Consider the following 7,993-nt stretch of genomic DNA (forward strand, 5'->3'; position numbering starts at 1 on the left):
ACCTAGGAGGCAGAGATTGAAGTGAGCCAAGATCACACCACAGCACCCCTGACTGGGTGACAGAGCAAGACTGTCTCAAAAAATAAAAAATAAAATAAAATAATTAAAAATAATAATAATAGAGGTGAGGTCTCACTATGTTGCTCAGGCTGGTCTTGAACTCTTGGGCTCAAGTGATCGTCTTGCTTTGCCCTCTCAAAACACTAGGATTACAGGCGTGAGCCACCATGCCCAGCGGTAGTATAGATTCAAATAGTTTTGTAGCAGCATTTCAATGTTGTTTAAATTTGCAGTCCTCTAATGACTATGGTGTAGAGGATCTTTTCATATACTTATTTGCCATCCGTATATATTCTTTTGTGAAATGCCTATTTGGGTATTTTGTCCATTTTATAATCGGACTGTTTGGGGCTTTTTTACTTTTTTAAGAGTTCCTTGTATATTTTGGATATAAGTTCTTTATTTATCTGGTGCATGTCTTGCAGAAATTTTCTCCCAATCTGTGGCTTGTCTCTACAGTCTGAACAGTGTCAAACTTTCACAGAGCAGTAGTTTTTAGTTTTAATGAAGCCCAACTTGTCAATTTTCTTGTTTCATGAGTTGTGCTTTGGTGTTATATCTAAAAAGTAATAGCAAAACCCAAGTGACCAAGCTTTTCTCTGATGTTATCTTCTAAAATTCTTACAGGTGTGTGCTTTACGTTTAGATCTATAATCCATCTTACGTTACAGGCATACCTTGCATTACTGCATTTCACTTTATTGCACTTCTCAGATTTTGTGTTTTTTACAAATTGAAGGTTTGTGACAACCATTCATTGAGCAAACCTGTTGGGACATTTCTCCAACAGCAAACGATCACTAGCATCTGTGTCATGTATTCACAATTATTGCAATCATTGAAACCTTTGTATTATTGTTATAACTATTATGCTGATCTGTGATCAGTGATCTTAGATGTTACTATTGCAATTGTTTTAGGGAACCCAGAACGGTGCCCATGTAAGACAGTAAAATGGTTTGTATCTTACATGGAATTGGTTTATTTCATCTAAGTTTTCAAATCTATGGGAATGTTCATAATGTTTCTTTATTATCCTTTCTTTCTTTCTTTCTTCCTTCCTTTCTTTCTTTCTTTCTTTCTTCCTTCCTTCCTTCCTTCCTTCTCTTTCTTCCTTCCTTCCTTCCTTCCTTCCTTCCTTCCTTCCTTCCTTCCTTCCTTCCTTCCTTCTTTCTCTCTCTTTCTCTCTCTCTCTTTCTTTCTCTTTCTTTCTTTCTTTCTTTCTTTCTTTCTTTCTTTCTTTCTTTCTTTCTTTCTTTCATCTTTCTTTCTTTCTTTTTGAGACAGACTCTCACTTTGTTGCTCAGGCTGGAGCGCAGTGGAGTAATCTCAGCTCACTGCAACCTCTGCCTACTGGGTTCAAACAACTTTCATGCCTCCATCTCCCAAGTAGCTGGGATTACAGGCATGCACCACTAGCTAAATTTTTGTATTTGTAGTAAAGAGGGGATTTTGCTATGTTGGCCAGACTAGCTCGAACTCCTGGCCTCAAGTGATCCACCCACCTCCGCCTTACAAAGTGCTGGGATTACAGGTGTAAGCCACCATGCCCAGATGCTTTATTATTCTTTTAATATCCATGAAATTAGTAATGATGCCTCCTCCTTTTCTCTCTTTTCTTTCTTTCTTTTATCTTCTTTTCCTTCCTTCCTTCCTTCCTTTCTCTTTCTTCTTTCTTCTTTTTTCTTTTCTTTCTTTCTCTTTCTTCTTTCTTTATTCTCTTTTTTTCTTTCTTTTTTTTTTTCGAGACAGCGTATCACTTTGTCACCCAGGCTGGAGTGCAGTGGTGCCATCTCAACCCACTATAGCCTTGACCTCCCTGGTTCAAGCAATCTTCCTGCCTCAGCCTCCCAAGTAACAGGAATTACAGGCACACAACACCACACCTGGCTCGCTTTTGTCTTTTTGATACAGATAGGGTTTGCTAGGTTGCCCAGGTTGGTCTTGGACTCCTGAGCTCAAGTGATCCACCTGCCTCAGCCTCCCAACATGCTAGGATTACAGGCATGAGCCCCCATGCCCAGCCTTCTATTTCTGATATTAGTCATGTATGTTTTCTCTCTTTTTTTTCTTAGCTAGCAAGAAGTTTATTGATTGTATTAATTTTGCCAAAGAACCAACTTTCGCTTTCATTGATTTTGCTCTAATGTTTTCTTGTTTTCGGTTTTATTGTTTTCTGTTCTAATTTTTATTTTTATTTTATTGGTTTTTTGAGATGCGGTCTCACCGTTGCCTGGGCTGGAATGCAATGGTGTGATCATAGCTTACTGCAGCCTCGAAATCATGGTCTCAGGTGATCCTCTCATTTCAGCCTCCTGAGTCTCTGGGCTTACCAGGAATGAGTCACAGCACCTGGCTCTGTTTTCTGCTCTAATTTTTATTATTTCTTTTCTTCTGATTGTTTTAGACTTATATTGCTCTTATTTCTATAGTTTCCTAATGTGGAAGTGTAGATTGAGTTTAGATCTTTTTTCTTTGCTAATATATGTGTACGATGCTAGAAGTTTCCCTGTAGCTAATGTGGGTGGATCACTTGAGGCCAGAAGTTCAAGACCAGCCTGGCCAACATGGTGAAACCCTGTCTCTACTAAAAATACAAAAAAGTAGCCGGGTGTGGTGGTGTGTGCCTGTAATCCCAGCTACTTCGGAAGCTGAGGCAGGAGGATTGCTTGAACCCAGGAGGTGGAGGTTGCAGTGAGCAGAGATTACGCCACTGTACTCCAGCCTGGACAACAGAGTTAGACTCCATCTCAAAAAAATGAAAGATAAAAATAAAGTAATAAAAATACAAAAATTAGCCTCATGAGATGGCATGTGCCTGTAGCCCCAGCTACTCAAGAGACTGAGGCATGAGAATCACTTGAACTGAGGAGGCAGAGGTCACAGTGAGCTGAGATTGTGCCACTGCCCTCCAGCCTGGGTGACAGAGCAAGACTCTGCCTCAAAAAAAAAGAAAAAAAATTACCTTGAGACTTCTTCTTTGACCTTTGTGTTATTTAGAAGTATGCTGTTTAGGCCGGGCACGATGGTTCACGCCTGTAATCCCAGCACTTTGGGAGGCCGAGGCAGGCGGATCACAAGGTCAGGAGATCGAGACCATCCTGGCCAACATGGTGAAACCCCGTCTCTACTAAAAATACAAAAATTAGCTGCGCATGGTGGTGCGTGCCTGTAATCCCAGCTACTCAGGAGGCTGAGGCAGGAGAATTGCCTGAACCCAGGAGGCGGAGGTTGCAGTGAGCCGAGATTGCACCACTGTACTCCAGTCTGGCGCCTGGCGACGGAGTGAGACTATGTCTCTAAAAAAAAAAAGAAGTATGCTGTTTAATCTCCAAGTATTTTGGAATTTTCGAACTGTCTTTCTGTTAATTATTTCTAGTTTAATTTCAGTGTGGTCTGAGACTGAGAGAACACTTTGTTATTTTCGTATTTTGTTTTTGGAGGCGGAGTCTTGCTCTGTTACCCAGACTGGAGTGCAGTGGCACAATCTCGGTTCACTGCAAACTCCACCTCCCAAATTCACACAATTCTCCTGCCTCAGCTTCCCAAGTAGCTGGGATTATAGGCATACACTACCACACCTGGCTAATTTTTGTATTATTAGTAGAAATGGGATTTCACCGTATTGGCCAGGCTGATTCAAACTCCTGACCTCAGGTTATCTGCCCATCTCAGCCTCCCAAAGTGCTGGGATTATAGGCATGAGCCACTGCACCCAGCCTGAGAGAATTTGTATGACTTTTAAAAAATTCATTAAGATATGCCAGGCATTCATTTTTTAAATTAGTTTTCCAATCACTTTGTTCAATTAATTTTTAAATTCCTTTTTTTTTTCTGTGACAAAGTCTTGCTCTGTCACCCAGGCTGGAGTGCAATGGTGCTGTCTCACCTCACTGCAACCTCCACCTCATAGATTCAAGCGATTCTCCTACTCCTCCAGAGTAGCTGGGAAGGGGAAGAGGAAGGAAAAAGGAAACGGGAAGGGGCGGGAGAGAGAGAGAGAGAAAGGAAGGAAGAAGAAAAGAAAGAGATAAAGAGAAAAATGGTAACTGTGAGGTGATAGACATGTTAATTAGGTTACAATTAAAAATGAAATAAAATAGCTTAAAAATTCTGTGATGCATCAGCTACACACACACACACACTTATTCACACATTTAGGTTGTTCTGTCTCTATCCATCCATCTATCTGTCTATCCATCCATCCATCTATCTATCCACCCATCCATCTATCATCTATCTGTGTATATAGCCAGCCAGTTTCTTAAATGGTCTTCTTGCTTCTGGACGTCATTTCCTCTGCATATTGCTGCCAGAAAGATCTTCTAAATCATAGTTATAAATCATGCCATGGTACATCTTAAAACGTTTCGTAATTTCCCATTTTTTTCAAAATAAAATCCAAACTAGTCAGTCTGGCCTTCAAGGTCTTAGGTGATCTAATATCAACGCGCATTCCCAATTTATCTCACACTGTTTCTGCTCTTGTGTCCCAGGCGCTAAGAAAATCAGACTGCTTACCACTCCCCAAATAAACTCCACACTCAAGAGACCAGCATGACTCTGCTTAGGGTCACTTGTCTTTGGAATACAACCCTGAGGTACAATCTAGGCATGCTAAAATCCTACTGCACTTGCCAGTCCAGTTCCAATATTGCTCGTTCTGAGAGTGTTTCCTGAGCCCCTGAAACTGTTCTCTACACCTGTACTCTTCTTGTTTCTCACAATTATAGCATTCTTTTTCTTACAATAATTTGAATACTAGCTTTATCTCTGTTCCTGGTCCCTAGCAAGAAGAGAGCTTGCTATTCCTGGCATCCTTCACACCTAACACAATGACTTGCACGTAGAAAACATTCCGTACATGTGTCTTGAAATAATTGCCCTAAACAAGTTAATTTCTCAAATAAAACGACAGTTCCATTGGGTTCTGATATGGTTAGGCTTTGCGTCCCCGCCCAATTCTCAACCAGAATTATGATCCCCAGGTGTTGAGGGAAAAACCTCGCCCGCCACCATACCCGGATAATTTTTGTATTTTTAGGAGACAGGGTTTCACTATGTTGATGAGGAGGGTCTGGAAACTCCTGACCTCATGATCCGCCCACCTCGACCTCCCAGAGTGTGTTGGGATTACAGACGTGAGCTACCACACCTGGCCTTAATTTCCTTTTTAGATTATACAAGATTGGCAAAATGTTGATATTTATTAAATCTGGATGATGAAAACATGCGGCTTCATTATACCATTTTCTCTATTTCGTGTATAAGTGAACATTTTCATAATAAAAAGCTTTTATAACTATCTAAGAGTTCTGTGAGTTACCAGGAGTGAAAGGAAAAAAAGAAAAACTACTTAAGGCCAGGTGCAGTCGTTTACACCTGTAAACCCAATACTTTGGGAGGCTGAGGTGGGAGGATCACTTGAGCCCAGGAATTCAGCCTGGGAAACATAACCAGTCCCCTGTCTGTACAAATAATCAAAACATTAGTCGGGCATAGTGGCACATGCCTGTGGTCCCAGCTACACAAGACGCTTGGGTGGGTGGATCACGTGGGCCTGGGAGGTCAACTGCAGTGAGCCTTAATTGCACCACTGCACTCCAGCCTGGGTGAGAGGATGTGACCCTATCTCAAAAACAAACAAACAAATAAACCTACCTAAAACCATAACATGGTATCTGACATATAGTAAGGGATCATCGGGCCATCATCATCATCACTATCACCATCATCATCATCATCATCATCATCATCAAAAAGACAGTTTTGGGGCTTTGTGTCTCCTCCATCCTCGACTTCTTCTCCAGACATATCATCCTATTATTGTTGAAGCATATTTAAGTCTCCCTCTGTCCTTCTCTTTCACTTCTCAACTCAGCCATTTTTGCCTCTCTGGATGTGTTGCCTCTGATCACTCTCTGTTGCCTCTGATCACTCTCTCTTTGGCTTCTGGGCCAACGTCACTCCTGGCTTTCCTCCAACTTCTCTGGCCCCACTCTTTTTTTTTTTTTTTTGAGATGAAGTCTCTCTCTGTCACCCAGGCCAGAGTGCAATGGCATGATCTCAGCTCACTGCAACCTCTGCCTTCTGGGTTCAAGTGATTCTCCTGCCTCAGCCTCCCCAGTAGCTGGGATTACAAGCACGTGTCACGTGTCACCACGCCCAGCTAATTTTTGTATTTTTGGTAGAGACGGGGTTTTACCATGTTGGCCAGGCTGGTCTCAAACTTTGATGTCGTGATCTGCCCACCTCGGCCTTCCAGAATGCCAGGATTACAGGCCTGAGCCACCACGCCCAACCCTCCTTCTGTCTTTCTTGTGAACAGTTTTCACTGCCTGTTCCATATACTTTGGTGCTTCCCAGGTTCTATCTTAGGTCTGTTTCTCTCTCAGTCTATGCACTGTCACTGGATGATCTCTTCCAGATAGTCCATGTTTTGTTACCATCCAAATATTGCTGCCTCCAAAATTCACAATCCCAATCTGGCTTTCTCTCATAAATTTCAGCCACGTATCTCCAGCCACTGGCTAGACCCTTAAAACTCAACAACATTCACAAAACTAAAATCTATAAACCAGTTCTGACAGTCCCCATCTTGGCAGAGAGTACCACCACCTGCCTACCTTCCAGCCAATGTCCAGCTCAAAAGTCTGGGTCATCCTCTCTTCCTCCCTCTACTTCGTCACCCAGATCCAGTCTCCATGTCCACTGTGGCTTGAATGTTTATGCATCCTCCAAAATTTATATATTGAAACTTAATTGCCAATGTTAACTGTGAGGGAGCCATTGCCTCCCAAATGCTTCCCTGGAGGGTCTCCTTCCTCTGGGACTCTCTTGCCTCTGTGTCCGTTCACTAGCAACTGGTCTTGGGTCCTGACAGCAGGGATCAGGGCTTGAGTCCTCCTCGGCCTCCCAAAGTGCTGGGATGACAGACATGAGCCATCGCGCCTGACCTAAAACAATTTTTTTTTATATGGAATGCTTCATGAATTTGCTTGTCATCCTTGCACAGAGGCCATGCCATCCTTCTCTATATTGTCCCAATTTTAGTATATGGGCTGCCAAAGCGAGCACTATTGTCACTTATTTTAAGTATTCAGATCTACTCTTCTGAACCTTGGGGGTCAATGTATTTTGATTCAGACTTTTTTAGATTTTACAAAGGTGCATAATTACAAAACATCCTTAGTGTGCTTGAGGTAGCAACTCACAACAGTCAAATTCATTAATATTTCTGCAGAGTAGTCACTTTAAGTGAGATAACTAAAGAATATCAATAGCACCACATCAGTTTGGATAAGGTGGTACAGCCAAACAATTAGCTACAAACTTGGAAGACAAACACAAAAACAAAACAGCCTTGTGGTTCCAGGGATTTTTGCCTGGGGGAACTACAGGTGAGAGACGTGGACCTGTTTATATAGAAGCATCTGGAAAGCCTGACTCATTATGTTGTTACCGTGCTGTTGCTCATTGAGGAGACTGTGGCTTATTTTTATTTTTGCCTTTTGACTTTGCTGTTTTAATTTTTCTGTACCAAGTATTAATTACTCTTTTTCCTATAGTTTCTTTAATTTCAATCAATTCAGATAAATGTAACACAGATTTAACACAGAGAGAATATTACGTTGTTCAGTGGACCTCAGAAAGACCATAGTATGCATTGGGTTCACAATTTTCATGTGTGCCTTTAAAAAGTTTATTTTTCTGGGGAAGCAGGGAAAAACAAAGGAGATGGAACTGGTTTTTCTATTCTTTTTCTTCTGTCTTTAATCTGGTCCCAGCAACATAGTCCATATCCAGCCATATCCAGAACTAGCTCATTTCTCGACTGGGGCTTGCCCTACCTCCTCTCTTACTTTTTTTTTTTTTGAGATGAAGTCTGGCCCTTTCACCCAGGCTGGAGTGCAGTGGTGTGATCTTGGCTGAC

General features: G+C 41.8%; 1 non-coding gene across 1 annotated transcript; it reads right to left on the reverse strand.

Moving 5' to 3' along the window:
• Positions 1-7,030: 7,030 nt before the first annotated feature.
• Positions 7,031-7,137, reverse strand: LOC118146523 (U6 spliceosomal RNA). Its single transcript, XR_004732383.1, has one exon. It is a non-coding gene; the product is annotated as a U6 spliceosomal RNA (small nuclear RNA).
• Between the last annotated feature and the right edge of the window lie 856 nt (positions 7,138-7,993).

This window comes from Callithrix jacchus, chromosome 12, assembly GCF_049354715.1.
Source record: "Callithrix jacchus isolate 240 chromosome 12, calJac240_pri, whole genome shotgun sequence".
NCBI lineage: Eukaryota > Metazoa > Chordata > Mammalia > Primates > Cebidae > Callithrix > Callithrix jacchus.